This window comes from Colossoma macropomum, unplaced genomic scaffold (assembly GCF_904425465.1).
Source record: "Colossoma macropomum unplaced genomic scaffold, Colossoma_macropomum, whole genome shotgun sequence".
Classification (NCBI taxonomy): Eukaryota; Metazoa; Chordata; class Actinopteri; order Characiformes; family Serrasalmidae; genus Colossoma; species Colossoma macropomum.
Window position 1 is genome coordinate 3,046,362 of NW_023494795.1, and position 24,041 is coordinate 3,070,402.

General features: G+C 39.0%; 4 non-coding genes across 4 annotated transcripts; 2 read left to right on the forward strand and 2 right to left on the reverse strand.

Moving 5' to 3' along the window:
* The first annotated feature begins 8,768 nt into the window (after positions 1-8,768).
* Positions 8,769-8,840, forward strand: trnah-gug. Its single transcript has one exon. It is a non-coding gene; the product is annotated as a tRNA-His (tRNA).
* A 4,004-nt stretch (positions 8,841-12,844) lies between these two features.
* Positions 12,845-12,916, reverse strand: trnah-gug. Its single transcript has one exon. It is a non-coding gene; the product is annotated as a tRNA-His (tRNA).
* Positions 12,917-13,967: 1,051 nt separating this feature from the next.
* Positions 13,968-14,039, reverse strand: trnah-gug. The gene has a single exon. It is a non-coding gene; the product is annotated as a tRNA-His (tRNA).
* Positions 14,040-15,723: 1,684 nt separating this feature from the next.
* trnah-gug lies at positions 15,724-15,795 on the forward strand. The gene has a single exon. It is a non-coding gene; the product is annotated as a tRNA-His (tRNA).
* The last annotated feature ends 8,246 nt before the right edge of the window (positions 15,796-24,041 follow it).

A 24,041-nucleotide genomic window follows, 5' to 3' on the forward strand; every position in this document is an offset into this window, starting at 1 on the left:
GGTAAGACAATAACAAAGGCCAAACCTGCCAGAACTTATACATTATCCATCCATACAAGTTGTAGGTCAGTTGCTCTAATGGAAGCACTGTTGTAACTTGGGACAACCAGAGATCAACAGATGGAACCTGAGGAGTTGACCACAAAAGTAAAATACATTTATTGGCCAAAGATACTAATTTAAAAAACAAGTGCTTTGTTTTATAGTCAAGTACAAAAGATCAAGTAGCAAAGATTGGAGCAATCTGAGGAGATCTTATGGAGGCAAACTGGTGTGAGATAAGTCTTAATGATAAACTTAAAATTAATTTCATGAAGAGATGTCGAGCATAGTCTAGGCTGTAAGCCTTCCCAAATCAATTTCCAGTCATCGTCACATATGTTCATGCCCAGATCTCGCTCCCACATACCCCTCAGAGAAGGTAGAGAAGACGTACAAACACCAGACAATCAGATATATATTTTTGATACAGGTCCTTTGAGGCCACAGTGCCCATCGAGAAGCTCCTCTATCTCAGTCAGCTCTATTCTCAGTTGACCTGCATCTTAAATACACACAATCTTTTAGGTTTAACAAAGTAAACACAACACAAACTGTACTGTTACAGAAGTTTGAGCTTTTCAGCTCTAGTAACTTATACATTATTTAAATTAGTATCTTTCACAACATGGACGCGATTGTAATGATGGTTACAACCAAACTGACTACTCAGCAGGAACAGAGCACATTCACGGCTAGGAGACCTAACACAGGTAAAGTGCATCCAAACCTATATTTAATCTATATATAATGTGAATGTGTTGTTTCTTTGAGCACAACATCTAAAGAAAAATTAAGGGCTAATAAACAGAAAACAACTAACCTGCCAGGACTTCTGGGTGACTTCACCCCATAATCTTTTATTGGTGGTCTTCTTGAGTTTCTTCTCTTCACAAAAATAAGTGCACTTTAATTTTTAACCAGACAGTTCACTCTCAGAAATAAAGGTACTAAACTGCCCCTCTAGTCACTGGGGTGGAACCCTCAAGGCTCCATCTCAGTACCTTTAGTCAGGGAACATAACTGAACCATAATCCACTGAATGATATGTTCTAAGCTGTACTGACTCCACAAACCCCGTCTCGTCTCCAGGACTTTTATTTTACTGTTCTGTTTTAAAACATTCAGTTATGAAAAGGTACAAATACGAACTTTTCACCTGGAAAAACTTATTTAAGGTTCACAATCAGACCTTAAAACCACTGTTGGAGGTTTGAGGGAACATTTACACTGTTTGTACCTTAATGGATGAAAAATATACCTGCACAGAACCTTTATTCTTACAGTGTACAAACAACTTACCTGGATTGAGCCATAACAACTAATTGCAAGACAAAAAGTAATTACAACTTGATTATTATTATATATAAGTACAAACAATGTCAGGGCTTTCATGCTGATCTAATGAAAATATGAAAGTATTTTACATGAGTGCAAAAATATGTGAACATTTTTAGCGCTAACATTTCACAAAATAGCTGTGATTACTTAACCGGAACCCCAAGCTGACACATTTTGTTTATACAGTATTCATGGCAGCACGCTCTCTATAAATAGCTGAGCCAGCGGTTATGCCCATTTTATTTTAAGACAGACTTGTTTGGGCTCTTGCCATTTTGACATCAGGTGTTACTTAAGGTGCTCAACAGGCATCACATGACCCTCACATGTTAATAACTTTTTATGGAAACTTGCACCGTCATAGACCACATAGACTACAGAACTGGTTTTCTTCTGTTGACATTATGTAAGAGTCAGCTGTGTTTTGTCAATGAAAGTGAGTTGAAAGTAAGTAGTGAAAGCAAGTGTTCATTGAAATCTTGAGTAAAACTCATAATCTTCCTCATTGGCTCCAGGCATCATAATTGCGTATTGTTTTACTTACCCTCTTTGTGTTGTCTTTCCCCAGCCTGCCTTCCATCGCATGTGCTTCTTTCTTATCGCTGCTGTTGGAGAAAAAACCTTGTATCACCATTTTTGTTGTTTTTCAGTTGTTTACATACATTGAAAATGCCTGTTGGTCTTTACATTGTCTGTAAATTTCATGAAGAATGGAAAAAAGTCTGGTTCCATTGACTTGCTCAATACATGTACTCTATGGCTGAGTGTGATTATATATATATATATATATATATATATATATATATATATATATATATATATATATATATATACATATATATATATATATATTATGTATAACAGCTCACAGTAATAGCTTAATGAACTCATGTAGATATAATTTAAACCTATTGACTTTTTGTTCTTTAATCTAGTTTTATTAATAGAACATAACCAAATGAAGTTAAATGTTAAAGTAATAAATAAAAATGATCAGACCAGAATTAGAACTCGATTTACTTGAATTCATTTAGGTACATATGACTCAACTGAGCATCTTAAAAGCTGCTTAACACAGTCATGTGGAACCACCTGACACAAAATTTTTATGGAAATCCAACGTTTCATTTTTGGGCAATACATAAAAATAATCAATCCGGATTTTTAATAATTAGATTTTACTCAAATCAATAGTGTGATAGAATTAAATTTGTTGAGTACATATTAATCACTCAACTTAACCACTTAACATGTTTAAGTAAATCCAACATTTATTTTTTTTTAGTGTAGAGTGAAGAAAGTATAAATACAATATATCTACACTTATGTAAACACCCCAAAAAGACAAAAAAAGATGAAAACATAATGTGTAGTATATAATATATATATATATATATATATATATATATATATATATATATATATATATATATATATATATATATATATTATATATACCAAAGTGACACTAAATGTCGTTTTATGAAAAATAGGTAATCATTCATGAGTACAAAATACTGAAGTATGAATCCAAAGTGCATCCTGGTTTAACCCTTGTGTGGTGTTATGTGTTTGTTACTCAGTGGTCTGCTGGACCCACCGCATGATTGTTTATTTAAAATCAATACAGCCTTAACAATTTATGTAAAAATACCAGATGTTTAAAGTATCACAAGTGTCCAGTGTAGGGTTCTCCTTTAGCAGCTGTAGCCAGTCAGCAGCCTGTCCATGTTGTCCACACACACACACACACAGACACACACACACTAACAGCAGGCCATGTAGGAGGAGAACCGAGTGAAAGACACAGCACCTCCACACTTTTACTCCCCGTGGGTTCAGCCCAACACCACATGTGTAATATAAATGTGTGGGGGGTGAACAGAGTGAAGACACTGAAAATGGGTTATTTTATGTGTCCTTCACAGAAAATGAGCAAAGACCAAGAATCTGAGGCTGAAATAATAATAAATCATATTATCATAAAATCTTATTGTTAATCTCTTCTTACAAGTGTAAATGTTTCTATACTGATATATTTAATGGCTTGAACGTTGTGATTTACCTCTTTAAATTCCCTGACCTCAGGGGAATCCAGGGGAATCAGATCCTTTCTCCTGATCCAGCTCTCTGAAAAGCTAGTTTTGAACAGGAATAGTACAAGAAACATGTTCTTAGAATGCTGGTTTTAATGTGACATCATTTACCATTTGTTGGACAAGAGCTGGGTTTCACTAGATTATCACATCCAGCACAGTGAGGACGAGGGAAACAACCTGGAGTAACTGAACATATTAAAGGGAAATTCCACCCAATCATTCAGAGTGTCTTGGTGTGAAATGCTTCGTTTGAGAGAAATTCACCGAGTCAGAGCTGTTCACAGTGCTGATGATGGGAACCAGATGACTGAAGAGTCTAATGCCTCTAAAAGTGACCTCACCAAAACTATAACATGAAATGGTCATGAACATGCTGCCTGATGCCTGAGACATTGTTTTATGATAGTTTTGAGAAGGTTTTGGTCTAAAAAATCCCTAGTGGAGAGATACATACAGCAGAGTATGTCACAAAAACGTCAAAAAAGTAATTTTTTAAGACTCACCACTATTTTATCATTATCAACGTTACATTTCGCTGCTGTCGGGCCAAACCTCGTATCTCCATTTTTGTCGTTTTTCAGTTTTTGACGTAATTTGAAAAAACTTTTTGTCCTTAACATTGTGTGTAAATTTCATGATGAATGGACCAACAGAAGTGACCCAAAATGACTTGTAAAAATGTCTGGTTCCATTGACTTACATTAAAAGCAAAGTATGTTTTTTCCTTCTCCTGTAAAGTTATCATTTTGGAGATATAAGATTTTGTTCCACCAACAGCGACATACAAACTCAGAAGACTTGTGTAGGTTCAGTGGTCATTCTGGATAGTAAATAAAATGACTATACGTGTGTTGTAGTCATTGTGACCCCTGGTTCCTATCACCACTACTGTAAATAAAAAAAGAGTGAATTTCTCTACAGTGAACCATTTCATACCAAACCACTCTGCCTGACTGTGTTCACATCTCACTGTTTGAATTATGCAGAAATTTTGAACAATTTCCCTTTAACTGAATTGGCAAACAGCATAAACACAAGAATAGGCTTACAAAACACTTGTGAATGCTAAGGTTATGTTTTTAAAATGTGCCAGAGTTGCTGAATGATTAATTTAATCTGATTATTTCAAGTCCAGACATAAATTACAGTACCTTTCAGATTTATTTTCACCTTTGCTGAACATGAGATAAGAAGCCATGGCAACATGTCCTTGTTAATTACTAGTATGACTTTGTAATTAAAATAGTAGGACAATTTAAACTATTATTGTTCTAAAATATCATGGTCACTGATTTCATGTGGATCATTCTTTGGATATTTGGAAGACACTGATCCCCAAAAACACCCCAGTCAAACAAGTTAAGCAGGTCTAAACATTCAGCCTTTGCCACTGCTTGAAGCAGTGGTTGAAAAAGCACAGCTTACACTGAGATTAATAACTGATCTCATTGATTTATCAGTCTACTCAGGCTTTAGCAGAGCTCAGTAACAATGAGATTAATAACTGATCACATTGATTTATCAGTCTACTCAGGCTTTAGCAGAGCTCAGTAACGCTGAGATTAATAACCGATCGCATTGATTTATCAGTCCACTCAGGCTTTAGCAGAGCTCAGTAACACTGAGATTAATAACTGATCACATTGATTTATCAGTCTACTCAGGCTTTAGCAGAGCTCAGTAACGCTGAGATTAATAACCGATCGCATTGATTTATCAGTCTACTCAGGCTTTAGCAGAGCTCAGTAACGCTGAGATTAATAACTGATCGCATTGATTTATCAGTCTACTCAGGCTTTAGCAGAGCTCAGTAACGCTGAGATTAATAACCGATCACATTGATTTATCAGTCCACTCAGGCTTTAGCAGAGCTCAGTAACGCTGAGATTAATAACCAATCACATTGATTTATCAGTCCACTCAGGCTTTAGCAGAGCTCAATAACGCTGAGATTAATAACCAATCACATTGATTTATCAGTCTACTCAGGCTTTAGCAGAGCTCAGTAACGCTGAGATTAATAACCGATCACATTGATTTATCAGTCTACTAAGGCTTTAGCAGAGCTCAGTAACGCTGAGATTAATAACCGATCACATTGATTTATCAGTCTACTAAGGCTTTAGCAGAGCTCAGTAACGCTGAGATTAATAACCGATCACATTGATTTATCAGTCTACTAAGGCTTTAGCAGAGCTCAGTAACGCTGAGATTAATAACCGATCACATTGATTTATCAGTCTACTAAGGCTTTAGCAGAGCTCAGTAACGCTGAGATTAATAACCGATCACATTGATTTATCAGTCTACTCAGGCTTTAGCAGAGCTCAGTAGCGCTGAGATTAATAACTGATCACATTGATTTATCAGTCTACTCAGGCTTTAGCAGAGCTCAGTAACGCTGAGATTAATAACCAATCACATTGATTTATCAGTCTACTAAGGCTTTAGCAGAGCTCAGTAACACAGATTATTAATTGATCATCACATTGATTTATCAGTCTACTAAGGCTTTAGCAGAGCTCAGTAACACAGATTATTAATTGATCATCACATTGATTTATCAGTCTACTCAGGACTTAGCAGGAACCTCAGTGTTTGTAAAGAAGTTGTTTTTTGAGTTCTTTTGTATGCTGTGGGCTGATTTTACAGTAGTTAATAAACAAGCAATGATGTGTTTCTTTTAAAATTAAACAAAAAATCTTTTTTAAATTGAAGAATAATATTCTAAAAGTATTCTAATGAAATGTAAAATGTAACTGTATTCTGAATACTGTATTTATAAAAATGTAACTTGGACTTAATACAGATACTTTCTGTATTCTGAGTATGTATTTCCCAATACTTGTTTTCTGTTACATCCCAACTCTGGGTTTACCTGTACCTAATAAAGTGACAACTCAGTCTATTTCACAGTCAAATATGTAATTAGACAGTGTCACAGTTCTTTTTATTGTGTACTGCAGCACATTGGATTTGAAACGTAATTAAAGTGCTTCTGTGCATTTCACAATTTACGTCATCAGTACAGAGAAGTGAGCTTGTTCCCTGTATGTGCTGTACGCCACATACACCCACATACTTATGGCCCTCAGGCACCTTGTATGCTTTCGATCATAAACACCTCTTTTTTTTCTTCCTCTCATCTGTCCATAAGACTTCGCCCCAGAGCTCCACAGGTTGCTTACTGTACATTTCAGTCCATCTTTAGGTTTTTGAGATTTTCCTGTGAAAGATTTTCCAGTGGAAAGTAGAGATCATGCTGTATTCTTCTCTTCATGGTAGTCTTCTAAACATTTATGCCTACATCTTGGCAGAAGTGGATGAAGTACCGAGAAACTGGGCTTACATGAAAGTTTGGGTATTCAACATCTTACTCAACTGAAAGTGAAAGTTTGGAGCCATATATATATATATATATATATATATATATATATATATATATATATATATATATGAGATTTTGTCAGTAATCTGATCAACACATTTACATAATATAATATAGTATATAGTAGTATAATATAGTTCTGTTGTATAAAGCTGCTGTAAGAAGAAAACCTTGTATCAAGGTTTTATTCCAACAGCCGTGATATAGTATAGATCTTTCATGTACAGATAAAAATAAAGTATCTCTCATTACTGACTAACAACTGACCTATTACCTAAATAATTGTATTGTTTCTTATTTTTCATATTTCTTCATTTCTTATGTGGTAAGGGCTGCTGTCTTGCACAAAACATGTCATATGCTTCAATTGTGTATGAAGTCAAGTCAGTTGGTGTGACCATTAGGTCACATACTTAATTTCTGCCAGTAAAAACTGGCCTTTGCTAGAAATGTGCTGCCCTCTAGAGGACACTTTTAAGTACAATGTTTCTTGATAGCCAGTCTCTCTGTTTAAAAACACACAGTTGTTGTCTGTAATTTTGTAGTTAAAGTGTAGTTAAAGTGTCCGGGTGGAGGTGGGCAGATTGGTGATTGGTGTTATTAAATATTAAACTTGCTTATCCCTCCATTGTTCCGTGAACTGGTGTTACTGTTCCACAAACTGATTTGACTCCTACTCTGTTTATTTAAAGAGTAACTTTTCAAGGATCCTCCGCCTGTGTTAGTGTGTGTTGCGCTGCTAGAGTTTTTTAAACACTGTGTCCACTCACTGTCCACTCTATCAGACACTCCTACCTTGTCGGTCCACCTTGTAGATGTAAAGTCAGTGATGATAGCTCATCTGCTGCTGCACAGTTTGCGTTGGTCATCCTCTAGTCCTTCATCAGTGGTCACAGGACGCTGCCCATAGGACACTGTTGGCTGTATATTTTTTGGTTGGTGGACTATTCTCAGTCCAGCAGTGACACTGAGGTGTTTAAAAACTCCAGCAGCAGTGCTGTGTCTGATCCACTCAGACCAGCACAACACACACTAGCACACCACCACCACGTCAGTGTTACTGCAGTGCTGAGAATGATCCACCATCCAAATAGTACCTGCTCTGTGAGGGTCCATGGGGGTCCTGACCACTGAAGAACAGGGTAAAAGGGGGCTAACAAAGTATCAGAGAAACAGATGGACTACAGTCTGTAACTGTAGAACTACAAAGTGCACCTATATAGTAAGTGGAGCTGATAAAATGGACAATGAGTGTAGAAACAAGGAGGTGGTCATAATGTTACGCCTGACCGGTGTATGAGGACCTACTGAGTGCGTTTACATGCACCTAATAGTCTGATAACTGCAGAAAATCAGATTTTGTCAAAAATCCTATCAACTAGTCCTTTTTAACGTTGTGAGCACCAAAACAATAGGTTGGCACAGCGGGGTCACAACGTGTCTGTGTTTGTTGGGTGGGTGTGGCTACGTGTTGAGAAGGCCTGTCGCTCCACATCAGTTGACCGACAGAATGTGCAGGTGAGCGTCTTCCTCTAAGCCCCGCCCCCTGTTGAAAAATGCTGAAAGTCAGAAGCAAAAGATCGATTCCAGAAGAAAAAACATATCAGCAAAATCAGCAAATAGAAAAACAATATGAGAGAAAATGAGTAGTAATATTTTAGAAAAATGAGTTTGGTTGACTCTCATCATCTGAATTAGAATCATATTTTAAACATTTTGATATTCAGCATTTTTGCGGATTTTAGTATTTCATGTGAAACTTTGGGCACAAAATTAACTCCACATTCCCTGCCAGCGCCAAATAAACACAAAAGAGCGACAGCGCCATCTAGCGACGGTTCCACAGATTTGGGTTTTGAGTAGCGAGTCAAACACCTTCTTGTCGTCCTCTAGAGTGGCGAGCCGTGATCGTATAGTGGTTAGTACTCTGCGTTGTGGCCGCAGCAACCCCGGTTCGAATCCGGGTCACGGCAGGACTTTTAACAGTGCAGATAGTCCAGTTCAGAGGGAACTTCTGGACCAAGATCCACTGGATATGAGGTCTGATCTACTCAAAGTCCCCACCTTATCAGCTCCTGTGGAGGACAGTGGTGCTGATGTAAAGGATGACATCATACAGTCAATCAGAGGATTGTGGGTTTGGCTTGTTTGGTTCATTTATAACCTCCATGAACACTTATGGGAACACTGTGTATTGGAGTCGAGGGACGACAGGAGGCTGAAGTCTACACACAATAAACAATAAATAAATAAATAAAAGATAAGTACCCCTGCAGGGTTTCTGCTATTGTTACAACGTCAAGCTTGGTTCTAACCATTCCCTTTACTAATCAGCCTTTGAAGAGTCTGTTTTAAGAGTGTAGTTTATTGTGTAGATAATTCAGTACAGATAAGGCCTGTTCAGTCATTAGAAAGAGGCTGTTGATAAAAAAGGCCGATGGAGACTAACATACACTGTGTAAGACATCCTGCAATCAGACAATTAAGTTCTCAGTGCAAACGAGGACTGAAAACAGACGTATTGTACTAAATAAAAGTAAAATGCAAAATTTATAACACAAAATAGCTTCTTCGTCTGTGCTGAGACATGTCAAAAGTCAAGTCAAGTCAAATTTATTTATATAGCGCCTTTTACAACAGATGTTGTCACAAAGCAGCTTTACAGAGAATCCGGGTCCACGCCCCCAGTCAGCAAGCCTTGGCGACAGTGGCAAGGAAAACCTCCCTCAACAGGAGGAAGAAACCTCGAGAGGAACCAGACTCAAAAGGGGAACCCATCCTCCTCTGGTCGACACCGGATAACAGCACAGACACAAAACAGTATAAGTGGATACAGTTTAACACCACTGTGCAGTGCGCCGGCCACATCTCAGGTCAGACCCTCGTAGGACGGGCAACTGCTCAGCTCAGGGAAAGAGAGGGGGAGGGGGAAAGAGGGGGGGTAGGGGGGAGGGGGGATAAGAGGGACATAGTTAGGAAAACAAATTAACCAAAGGCTCGACTAAACAGGTAAGTTTGTAGCCTAGACTTAAAGATGGAGGCTGTGTCTGAGTCCCGAACACAGACTGGTAGGTTGTTCCAAAGCTGGGGGGCTTTGTATGAAAAGGCTCCTCCCCCTGACGTAACTTTATTTATTCTGGGTACTAAAAATGTGCAGCACCTTGTGATCTAAGTGGGCGTGTCGGTTGATAATAGGAAATAAGGTCACTGAGGTACTGAGAATCAAGGCCATTCAGAGCTTTATACGTCAGTAGAAGAATTTTGTACTCAATGCGGAATTTAACTGGCAACCAATGTAAGGTACACAAAATTGGGCTACTGTGGTCAAATTTCCTGGTTTTGCTGAGAACTCTGGCTGCAGCGTTCTGGACTAACTGAAGCTTGTTAAGGTTTTGGCTGGAACAACCAGAAAGCAGAGCGTTACAGTAATCTAACCTGGACGTGATGAAGGCGTGAACTAACGTCTCTGCATCCTGTAGCGACAGTGCATTTCTTAATTTAGCGATGTTACGCAGGTGGAGGAAAGCTGTTCTGGTAATATTGGTAAAATGCTCATCGAAGGCCAGACTGGGATCAATCGTGACACCAAGGCTTTTTACAGATGTGCCTGGTGCGATTGAGAAACTATCGAGATTAAGAGTAAACGTAGGCAGATTATCCCTAGCAGCTTTTGGACCAAGAAGAAGGACTTCTGTTTTGTCCGAATTTAGTAAGAGGAAGTTGCTTGACATCCAGTCTTTAATGTCTTTGACACAGTCCTCTATCTTATTAAGTTCAGTTTTGTCCTCTGGTTTAGCTGAAATATATAATTGTGTATCATCGGCATAGCAGTGGAAACTGATGCCATGTTTTCTAATGATGGTACCTAGTGGTAGCATATATAAGGTAAATAACATGGGTCCTAAGACAGAGCCCTGTGGAACACCATACTTTACTCTTGTGAGAGCCGATGGTTCACCATTTACATTAACAAACTCAAAGCGATCACTAAGGTAAGATTTGAACCACGAAAGAGCTTTACCTGTCACTCCTACTAGTTTCTCAAGCCTGTCTAATAGAATAGAATGGTCTATTGTGTCAAAAGCTGCACTAAGATCGAGTAAAACCAGTAGGGATATGTTTCCTTTGTCAGCGGATAATAAAAGATCATTTACAATTTTCACTAACGCTGTTTCGGTACTATGGTGAGGCCTGAAGCCAGACTGAAATTTTTCATGTATATTATATATCCTATGCAGATGGGATATAATTGTTTTGCCAACTACCCACTTGAATGGGTTGGCAATCAGGTCCAATTTACCCAGCTCTAGGGGTGGACTTAGTGATTGTAAGGGTCTGGGCAAATAAATAAGTAAATAAAATAAAATAAAAAATAAAACACAGGGCGGCACGGTGGCGCAGTGGGTAGCGCTGTCGCCTCACAGCAAGAAGGGCCTGGGTTCGGTTCCCGGCCGGGTGACCAGGGGCGTTTCTGCCTCTTTTTGCCTGTTCTCCCCGTCTCCGGGTACTCCGGTTTCCTCCCACAGTCCAAAAAAAAACATGCAGTCAGGCTAATTGGACATGCTAAATTGCCCCTAGGTGTGAATGTGTATGTCTGTCTGTCTGCCCTGCGATGGACTGGCGACCTGTCCAGGGTGTATCCTGCCTTCCGCCCAATGACAGCTGGGATAGGCTCCAGCACTCCACCGTGACCCAGAAGGATAAGTGGATAAAACACATTGCAAACAGCCCTGACGTTTTGGAAGACTTTCCCCTTCCAGGGAGAGACGTTCAGAAAAGGCTACAGTCTGTGTAAATGGAAAGTACTGAACCACTTACCACTATATGGCAGAGATGTCCCTGAAATGGGTTCCCTGGATAAACCCTTTTAAATCATCTTAAATCTACTCCATATAGATAATATTTCTTATTTAAGCAGTAGAACCCGAGAGGGAGTGTGTTATCGTGAAATAACATCACAGCTGTGATTTTGTCACCATAGATCATCACAGCCGTGATGTTATTGGCGATAACACACTCCTTGAGTGTTCTATTGCTTTTATACAACAGTTAAATAAATACAGTAATAAATTAATAAACTGGGCCGTGAACGCGGCGTTTAATATGTTTTAATGTTCGCAGTTCCATCACCAAATTATAGTTCCTTAACGAGCAGCTTGTTGCTACGTCAGAGTAACAATACATCACTACAATACATACATTTCTACATTTCTAAATTTAAATTTAATACTTTGTATATTTTTCTTGTAATTTTTGTACATATACATATATCTTTATATTTTTATTGTTTATTCTATTTTATATATTGTTTGTATATTTCCTGCTGCTCTGTCTTCTGTGCTGCTGTAACACCGCAAATTTCCCCGTTGTGGGATTAATAAAGGATTATTTTATCTTATTTTATCTTATCTTAACGAGCTCCGCCCACTCGCTGCACAGCCGGCAGTTCGTTCTCCAGCTTCTTACACTGAATTCCCAAACTGTCATTACCACTGAGCAGCTTTTCAGTCGGCAGCTGTGACAGTAGAACAGCTAAACAACCTGGAATCAGCCAGAAATGAACCCAACGCCATTCGCCAAACGTGTAGTCTGATCTTCAGAGTCTGACCAAATCGGACTGAGCCATAAAACTGCTGCAATATCAAGTTCAACTCAGTTTTGTCAGTTTTTGCCAGATCAGTATTAATGTTATTTTGTTCCAGCCAGTCTGTAAAGCATCTTACAGCCCATTTAGTATGCTGTTGGGCACTGTTGATTACCTTCAGGTGAGACTATGGAAGAACAGAACCGGAATTTTAACTGGAAAATTAAAGGCAAATAATCTAAAACTCTTGAGCTTTGCTGAAGTCGTATATCATCGTAGCCGGTTTTCTGGTTGCCACATCAAAGCAGCAGCACAAGCCCAGTTTTAGAGTGCGTTTCACGTCTTGGGGCTCATTTTGGTCCAATACCCCGAACTAACTCATCTCAAAAACCCTGCCGTGACCCGGATTCGAACCGGGGTTGCTGCGGCCACAACGCAGAGTACTGACCACTATACGATCACGGCTCGCCACTCCAGAGGACGGAAAAAAGACGTTTGAGTTTCCACACAAAACTAAAAAATGGATGGAACTACAGATGTGATCTCGTCAGGTCATCACAAACACACATAACCTCATAACAACCACAGAACACATAACGAGGCCTTGAAGGCTCCAGAGCGGTCACCTTTGACCCAGATAAATGATGATGGAAAATCCAGCTCCTGCACCGCCGACCGACACCATGTCTGGTAGGACAGACTGGAGATGGTATATTAGAGCAAATAGGAGTTAATAAGTCACTAATATTTTCAGATGTGTTCAGTTTTATTCAGCATTAACTGGAGGATAAAAGGTCATTTTTCATAAATTCAGTACATATTCATGGTTTGTTGGTTGCCAAAAAGATTGAATATTCACTAATATGACAGATGTGTTTCATACAAGAGTTCAGTGGCTAAAACTGCACTGTACAATATGGAAAACGTGTTGAAGCATCAGTGACGTGTTGGTGGAGATCCAGAGGCTGGTGTTTGATTTTTGAGAGTGAAAAGAGAGTGAAGTGTGTCACTTTAAACTTTTAAATCATGTTAAAGTTTATGCCACAGGGATCACGGAGAAAAATGTAAAATATTTATTACAGACCAGATGCCGAGATTCAGATTAATAATGTAGCCCTTTTTTGATGTTTGATTGTTTATTATTATTATTATTATTATTATTATTATTATTATTATTATTAATAATAAATTGCAAGCTATTGTGACATGATATATCTAACTGCAGATTAACTTATTTTTTATTTTATTGTTTTTTATTGTGTTTAGACTTCAGCCTCCTGTCGTCCCTCGACTCCAATACACAGTTCCCATAAGTGTTCATGGAGGTTATAAATGAACCAAACAAGCCAAACCCACAATCCTCTGATTGACTGTATGATGTCATCCTTTACATCAGCGTCACTGTCCTCCACAGGAGCTGATAAGGTGGGGACTTTGAGCAGATCAGACCTCATATCCAGTGGATCTTGGTCCAGAAACTCCCTCTGAACTGGACTATCTGCACTGTTAAAAGTCCTGCCGTGACCCGGATTCGAACCGGGGTTGCTGCGGCCACAACGCAGAGTACTGACCACTATACGATCACGGCTCGCCACTCTAGGGGACGTTAAAAAGTCGTATAAGTTTCCACACTAAACGCGGTTTGTCGCTAGATGGCGCTGTACACTGATGACACTTTGTTTGACCTCTGATAGTTGTTTTGTTTTCAGTTTCTGTTACTCTCACATTTTGGTACATTGACACTGTTGATGAAGGTCTTCTGAAAATCAGAGAGCACTGTCTGCTCTCAGTAACGGCCCGTTAAACACAGCGAGAACCACTCATTACACAAACTGCACATTTCCAATAATACACAATAATATACAATAAACCTATAAATACAGTGTCTATAATGGAATAGGCTGCTCTAGGAAAGCTGAGATGACTGTGAGTCACTGCACAACAAAACTTTAAATGACTCAAAAAAGTGTTTAATTAAATTTATATCAGCTGATTTTTGATTTCATCTTTCAGCGACAGGCGAACCTTTAGATACAGTTTCCATTAGCGAGTATATTCTGAGCTGTGATGCCACATAATTAAGAAGTGAGCTGAATCATAAAATACACTTTGTGACAAACCATCATTTTCGAAAATTTAACCCATAGTCTTACATTCTCGTAGCCCCGCCTATGATGATGATGATGATGATAATGATGATGATGATAATTATTAGCTGATGAGCTGAAAAAGTGTTTTGGAGCAATAAAACTCCAAACTGCTCAGTGCACAAAGCGCTGATTTAACTCTTCAGCCTTTGTTGTAATTGAAGATGACCTGATACATCAATAACAGATCCAGCTCCATGATGTTGGAGATTACACAAGAGTGACGTGGTGAAGTGTGAGAAAGAGAACTTTTTGTGTACTGGACCAGGACCAGGACCAGGACCAGGACCAGGCCTCAGCAGATTTACACGAACTTCTAAGTGTGCGGCTTTATTCATTATGACGTCTATTAGTACATAATTGGAGATGTGTTATGTTTAAAGACCGTGTTAAGCACATTTTGGGCATAAAATATGATCTAAATTCACTTCTAGTTTATAATCGAGAGAGGGCGAGAGAGAGAACCGTTTAACTCACTACACAAAAGCCGAGTCTGTGGAACCGTCGCTAGATGGCGCTGTCGCTCTTTTGTGTTTATTTGGCACTGGCAGGAAGTGCGGCGTTAACTTGGGCCAAAAGTTTCAAATAAAATACTAAAATCCACAAGCAAAAATGCTAAATATTAAAATATTCAAAATATGATTCGAACTCAGATAATGAGAGTCAATCAAACTCATTTAAAAAAGATCACTACTCATTTTCTCTCATTCTGATATAAATGAGAAAATGAGTAGAAAGTGCAGGTGAGCGTCCTCCTCTAAGCCCCGCCCCCTGTTGAAAAGTGCTGAAAGTCAGAAGCAAAAGATCGATTCCAGAAGAAAAAACATATCAGCAAAATCAGCAAATAGAAAAACAATATGAGAGAAAATGAGTAGTAATATTTTAGAAAAATGAGTTTGGTTGATTCTCATCATCTGAATTAGAATCATATTTTAAACATTTTGATATTCAGCATTTTTTGGATTTTAGTATTTCATGTGAAACTTTGGGCACAAAATTAACTCCACATTCCCTGCCAGCGCCAAATAAACACAAAAGAGCGACAGCGCCATCTAGCGACGGTTCCACAGATTTGGGTTTTGAGTAGCGAGTCAAACACCTTCCTATCGTCCTCTAGAGTGGCGAGCCGTGATCGTATAGTGGTTAGTACTCTGCGTTGTGGCCGCAGCAACCCCGGTTCGAATCCGGGTCACGGCAGGACTTTTAACAGTGCAGATAGTCCAGTTCAGAGGGAGCTTCTGGACCAAGATCCACTGGATATGAGGTCTGATCTACTCAAAGTCTCCACCTTATCAGCTCCTGTGGAGGACAGTGGCGCTGATATAAAGGATGACACCATACAGTCAATCAGAGGATTGTGGGTTTGGCTTGTTTGGTTCATTTATAATCTCCATGAACACTTATGGGAACGCTGTGTATTGGAGTCGAGGGACGACAGGAGGCTGAAGTCTACACACAATAAAAAACAATAAAATAAAAAATAAGTTCATCTGCAGTCAGAGATACCTCAACTCTACCTGTTGGCATAACAGTTTGAAAATTATTGATAAAAAATCATTCTAAGTTTGCAAAAACAATCAAAAACAAGCAACATTATTAATATGAATCTCAGCATCTGAACTGCAATATATATTTTAAATATTCCTCTATGATCCCTGTGGCAAATAATCTAACATGACACCTTTCTGAAAAGTGAAAATCACGAACAAAAATCAAGAAATACAAAAGCATTTTTTGAATTCTCAAACCAAAACTGCAAAGTCTGCTTGGCTGCTGAAAAGCCCAGCAGGTTATTTATTTCAGAAAAATCAAACACCAGCCTCTGGATCTCCACCAACACACCACTAATGCTTCAACATGTATTCCACATTGTGAAGTGCAGCTTTACTTTAAGCCTAATAGGTTCCAGCCCCATAGAACAGCTGGTTGTGGCTGACTTTTAGTATTGGCCATTTAAAGTATCCTACTACACTATTAGGACTTAATAGAGGCTGACTTTTAAAAAATTCTTACTTTTTAAAGTATTAGTGACTTACACCGATCAGGCATAACATTATGACCATAGTCTGACCTTGTTTCTACACTCATTGTTCATTTTATCAGCTCCACTTACTAAATAGGTGCACTTTGTAGTTCTACAGTTACAGACTGTAGTCCATCTGTTTCTTCTTCAGTGGTCAGGACCCCCATGGACCCTCACAGAGCAGGTACTATTTGGGTGGTGGATCATTCTCAGCACTGCAGTAACACTGACGTGGTGGTGGTGTGTTAGTGTGTGTTGTGCTGGTCTGAGTGGATCAGACACAGCAGTGCTGCTGGAGTTTTTAAACACCTCAGTGTCGCTGCTGGACTGAGAATAGTCCACCAATCAAAAATATCCAGCCAACAGCATCCTGTGGGCAGCGTCCTGTAACCACTGATGAAGGACTAGAGGATGACCAACACAAACTGTGCAGCAGCAGATGAGCTATCGTCTCTGACTTTACATCTACAAGGTGGACTGACAAGGTAGGAGTGTCTAATAGAGTGGACAGTGAGTGGACACAGTGGTTAAAAACTCCAGCAGCACTGCTGTGTCTGATCCACTCGTACCAGCGCAACACACACTAACACACCACCACCACGTCAGTGTTACGGCAGGGCTGAGAATGACGCACCACCCAAATAGTACCTGCTCTGTGAGGGTCCATGGGGGTCCTGACCACTGAAGAACAGGGTAAAAGGGGGCTAACAAAGTATGCAGAGAAACAAAGTGCACCTATATAGTAAGTGGAGCTGATAAAATGGACAATGAGCATGGGTGGTCATAATGTTATGCCTGATCAGTGTATGTTATTGTGTATTATTACAAATGTACAGTTTGAAAACAAAAGAACTACCAGTAATTCAACAAGGTGTTGGAAAACGTCTGTATGTGCTGTTCTGTAAACATGTATGACATTTCAATTTTGCCCAGTAATCTTCAGAGTTTGCTGCCATCAGCTGGCACACATCCTTATCTAATCCGCTGAACGTAAACGTTAATCTCTTTAAATCAGGATTAGTGATCGTTCTTACCCACATGATAAAATGTTCAAACGCTTTACTCGCTGGCGTTCAGTTGTAGAAAGCGCTCTGTTACAGATGAAACAGGAAATTGTCAGTTTCCAATCAGATCTATTTTAAAACAAACCAGGTTCATTCACACAGTATCACAGGTGAGCTGTGGAGCCGCGAAGGGGAATCACCTGATGTAAGGGGCACACGTTTATACAAGACACTCCAGTGTCAATCAAAATGGAAGCCAAAATCTTTACACACATCTTTAAAATCACTACAAACAAATGAACTCTGTAGAATAAAAATACTTCAAAAGATTCTTCCTGTACTGTGAGTCGACCACGTGCTGCTCGCAGTTCTTGTACAAGTTACCTTCAAAACCAAGAATTCAGTCATGAGGTAGAAAATAAAGGTAGATTTGGATAAAACAGATGTCATGTGACTTTACGGAAGTAAAAAGTAAACACTTGTTTATCTTTGACATTGTTAAATGACACAGACCCATAGATCAATAACCGAACCTAAACTGACAGCTGTCAATCAATAGACACCGAGAACAAACTGTCTTACAGTTTTGTGCTGGAACTCTTACATTACATTACAATATTACATTACTACTGAATTCTTCATCCATGTTTCAGAATCTGTGTTCTGAGTGAAAACAGGAAACATGGTCCTCTAGTACAACACACTGAATGAGGCGATGGGAATAAGACAGAGGTGAAGCAGTGAGGCTGGATTTGGGTAAAACAGTTCTGAAAGAAAATCATAGATCTTTGGAAACTGACTCCACATATTGGACTGAAGGAGGAATTCCACCCATTTTTCAAAATTTCTGCATAATTCAGACATTGAGTTGTAAACTAAGTCATTCAGATTGGTTTGATGTAGAGACATTGTAGAGACACTTTCCACTAAGATTCTTCTAGACCTCTCAGCAGCTTTTGACACGGTTAACCTGAGTCAATCCTGAGTCACTGGCTCTGCGTGGAAGTGGATTGAGTCCTGTTTGGAGGATCGCTCTTATCAGGTAACATGGAGAGGGTCCACATCCTCTCCATGCAGGCTCTCCACTGGTGTACCACAAGGCTCTGTGCTGGGTCCTCTTCTCTTTTCACTTTACACTCGTTCTCATGGTGATGTAATTTCCTCTCATGGTTTCTCTTATCACTGCTATGCTGATGACACAACTAATGTTTTCCTTCCCATCTTCTGATACCCAGGTTTCCAGTCGCATCTCAGCATGTCTGGCTGACATCTCTTCATGGATGGCACCTGAAGCTGAATCCTAGCAAGACTGATACCTGCTACTCATACCTGCAACTACAGGTCCTCATCATGATCTCGCCATCACATCTGAGAACTCTCTGATTGTTCCGTCTGCAGAGGCAAGAAGTCTCAGTGTGATTCTGGATGGCCAGTTATCGTTCTCAGCTCAGATGGCAAACCTGACTTGGTCATGCAGGTTTCTCCTGTCTCACTCAAGAGGCCACCCAGGTGCTCGTTCAGTCCCTTGTCATCTCAAGGCTTGACTACTGCAACTCGCTCTTGGCTGGTCTTCCTATGTGGCCATCAAGCCTCTGCAACTCATCCAGAATGCAGCAACACGGCTCGTCTTCAGTCTTCGTAAGTTCAGTCGCGTCACTCCACTGCTGCGCTCCCTTCTCTGGCTTCCTGTAGCTGCATCAGATTTAAAACCCTGAAGCCTACAAAGCCAAAAATGGACCAGCCCCTCCTGACCTGATGGCTGTGGTCAAACCTCAAACGGAACCTCAAGCCCTTTGAGCTTCAAGTACAGTTCGGCTTGACCCGCCATCCCTCAAGATGCACGGAAGACAAGCATCAAGACTTTTCTGGAGCCCAGGTGGTGGATCAAACTCCCACTGGCTGTCCGAACAGCAGAGTCTCTCACAGTCTTCAAACACAGACTGAAGACACGTCTCCTTATACAGCACTTAAATGAGCACTGAGTTAAGTGTTTATGGTAATGTATTGTACTGTATTTATTGAAATGTACTGCACTGTGTTTAACTCTGTTTCTTTTTCCCTGGGTATCAACATGAGCTTTTGTTTCTAGCAGTATCTGAGCTCAGGACTGTCTTTCTCTCTAACCTATTGGTAACCAGCAAAGATACTTTCTCTGGGTAGACAAAGCACTTTTGTAAGTCCCTCTGGATCAGAGCATCTGCTAAATGCTGTAAATGTAAATATAAATGTCTTTACAGTGGTGGTGATAGGAAAAAGGGGTCGCCTTGTCTACAAAGCAAAAATTTCCATTTTTTTTACCATCCAAAAGGAACATTAAACCTACAGGTGTCTTCTGGAGTTTTCTTTTGATGTTTTATTGATACTTTATGTCATGTTGGTCATTAAAGAGTGGTCAATCTGGAGAAAATACATTTTAAAAATATGTGTTTGGTTCAAATCCCTCCCACAAAACTTCAGTAGAATGAGGCCTCAGACATCAAGCAGCTCATTGGTCAACATGTGATGTGGAGGCTTTTAGAGGGTTAAACGCTTCAGGCTTCTGGTTACTATCAACACCACTGTGATCAATTCTGACTCAGGAACACTTCAAATCAAATCACTCTAAATCACTTTATTTACATCTTAACCAGAAATTATGCACAAATTCTGAAAAATAAAACGGAATTAGGCTTTGTTTCATGCTGAACTGCAGGTGTCCAGTGGTCCATTTCTGTAGGTGTTCATCCGGATTTTTTATTTTTTCCTTTTTTTTTTTTTGAACAATGTTCATCCAACTCCTCTAGAAAGCTGACTATAAAGTGAGCAGTAAACTAAACTGAGATTATAGGCTAGAATAGCATGTTTTCATCAACATGTTTAGTCATTAAAAATTAATATCTTTGTATGTTGCTGTGTGTGTTGTCCTGAGTCCATCTTCATTATGTGTATTCTTGTTTGTCCATCATTATCTTGTGTGTGTGTGTGGTCCTGAGTCCTTCATCACCATCATCATCATATTGTCTTGAGATCATCATTATCTTTGTCATCAACATGTGTTGTCCTGAGTCCATTATTCTTACTGTTTGCTGGGTAGTTTTATAGTCTGAGTCTTGTGATGAGTCTGTTTATACTGAGTGGATGAGCGACACTGGCTCTGTATTCTCTCTCACTCTGACGTAAGAATCGATGACGTCACAATGGGCGAGTCCGGGCGCCTATAAATACTCCGAACAGCTGATCAGTAGATCATAATGATGATGAGCTGCGACAGGTAGGCCGTGATTTTATTCCTCTCATTCTGACTCTCCTCACACCTTCACTCCGTTATTATTATTATTATTATTATTATTATTATTATTATCAGTGTTTAATATTCGCGGCCAGAGCACAGCGACCAAATATTCTACAATAAACGCTGTAGTTCTATGTTTTTTTCAGTTGTGTTTAAAATGTCCAGAAAAAGAACTGACAGTCAAAAAGAACCCGGGAGAGAACAATCTAGAACAGTGTGAATAAGAGAGAACATTTGCAGTTTGTTGGTTCCTCTGTTCTGGCCTAATAATAATAATAATAATAATAATAATAATGAATCATTATCATTAGTAGTAGTAGCAGATAAAATAATATTGTTGCTGTTTGTTGTTGCTATTGTTATTATTATTATTGTTATTATTATTATTAGTGTTTAATATTCGCGGCCAAATATTCGACGATAAACGCTGAGAAGAGCGCCGAAAGAGAACAATCTAGAACAATGTGAATGAGAGAGAACATTTGTAGTTTGTTGGTTCCTCTGTAATAATAATAATAATAATAATAATAATAATAATAATAATCTTATCAGTATTAGTAGTAGATAAAGTACTATTGTTGTTTGTTGTTGCTATTATTATTATTATTATTATTATTATTATTTTTATTGTTGTTGTTATGATTATGATTATTATGTGAGTCATTATTCTCGGCTCGTTCTCTGATGGTCTCTGTGTCGCTCCGCACTAAAAGCCTCAGGACTCTGATCTGAACATTGTTTTCTGCTCAGACTGTAAAAGTTCTCCGTTTTCTAAAAGCAGTGAATCCACTGAAGCTCTTACTGTATTACAGTGAAAATTCCTCTGAAATATCAAACTCTCCGAATGTCTCAGCATCACAGACAGAGCAGTTAGTCAGAACCGCTCTGTCCTGCAGAGTCACACAGGACAGAGAGACCCACGCGCTCACCACCACACACACATCTGCAGTTAGTGACGTCACTCTCCTGTTCACTAGTGGATCTGATGGTGACTCTGTAAGACGGTCCATTTTCACTGTCAGTAGAAGTGATGAAGCTCATCCGCTGTGTTTGGTGTGAAGGCGGTGAAACTCTGCCGGCAGGAAAATGTTCACTCACTCTTAAAGGGAATGAAAGGAGCTGATCTGATTGGCTGTTGCTGTAGCGCCTAAACACGCCCGCTGATTACGTTTTACATATGGTCCCGCCCATTTCCCCCCCGCCCAACAATCGATCATGAGAGAAGCGCCTCAAACCAAAAACACTGAAGCCAAATAAATTTAACAAAATAGAGTTTTAATCGTAACTAAATTCTGATTCTACTGTGATGATTTTATGACTTTATTTTCTTCAGTGCTGAACTGAGAAATTCAGTGACACAAACAGACTGTTTAAAACAGGATTTCTTGCAAATGGGTCATTCAACAGAAACGCCCACTTTTCTATCTGTCAATAGGAGTCACTGGTGTTACTGATCCTCATTGGTGTTCCACATAATAAAGGAACACCAGAGACATTTTTAATGAACAATGCATTTTACAAAATAACTGCTACAGAGCATCAAACCACATGTTGTCGATCATGGAATATCCACTAAAATATGTAATTTAATCCATTTGTATTCTATTTTTTCACAATTACCTCAGAATAAAGTCGGCCACACCAGTGACTTCAGCTAAAAGCTTCATATGAAATCATGAGCTGAATGAGAAAATCTCTGATAACTGAAAGAGACGGTGGATTTTGTTTCAAAATAAGAGTTTGTGGTTATACGGTTACACCAGTGACTTGACTCCTGGGGACAACTTTCATTATATATTTTATAATATTTATTTGGCATTTGTTTTCTTTATATCATTTAAATTCATATATTTCATAGTCATGTATAGATTATTGCAGTTAAAATAGCAGAAAAACATGTTTTTCACCTCAAAATATGGCCTCAACCTTTACACATGACTGTGGGGACGGGCTCTTCTGTGGTGCTTGGAATTCTATATGATTGATTTAAAAAAAACAATATTGCTGAATTGAGGCTCAAGAAGGTGGAATTTTCAAAATAACAAATTGTTTCATTTTAAAATCTAAATTAATTGTAACCTGAACCTGTTTTTCAAGTCTAATATATCTGTAAATGCTAGGGACGCAAAAATGGACATTTCCATAGAATGACCCAAATGTATGTGACATTAACATCATAATGATAAATAAATAGTTATTGTTATGAATAATAATAATGATAATAATAATATCAATAATAATGATAATAATTGCTGATTTTGTTTGCTCTCTAGAAATCTGAATAAATCATAAGACGATGCAGAAACAGCGAGAAAATAAACACACTGGGGAAGGAGCCTCTGGGAAGCCCCCACAGGAGCCCCCTTCTCCACAGAAGCTACGATGCATCCAAGACATTCTGGACGTCGTCCTCAGCCTGACTGATGAGTATGTTTCTTCTCTGGGTTTCAGATTCGTTCTCTGTTCTGATACTGATTATATCATTTAACACACTAATCACGCTCTCACTGATTTTCAGGAAATGGAGGACTTTGACCAGCGATGTGCCGAATTCAGTAAGTACAGAAAACACAACGACCAACACATTTTCACAGTTTTCAGTCTGAAGATGTTCTAAGAAATGGAAAATCCTGAAACATGTCTTTGATCATTTCAGGGAACAAAGCTGCAGTTTGCCTGTCTGTGTACAAAGATCATCACCTCTGTGTGCAAGTCAGCGATACAGAGTTACCTGCCCACTCTAATCCATGCAGTTGGGATGGAAGCTGTTCTCAAAGCAGAAGAGAAGCTGAAGAAGAAAGCAGAATCTGCTTTCATGAGCTCTTCGACCAGCGCTGCACCTTCTCCAGTACACTCAGCTGAAAGGTGAGACTAAGAGTCCAAGTTCACTTCTCATTCACAGTGATCTCATTTCCTCGTTTAATCTGAAGAGCATACATATGAAAACACACACAAATGTATTCTGTCCTGTTTACAGATTAATGCATACAGAACTGACGCTTTAAATACATTAATTATGAGTTTGTATGAAGATATGAGCTGTAATCCACACACATGCTATGTGTCTTATTTCTGACCTTATTTCTGTGACACTAATATAGGTATCTTTTCATAACAGCTCATTTCTTGCTGTGTCTGATTATTT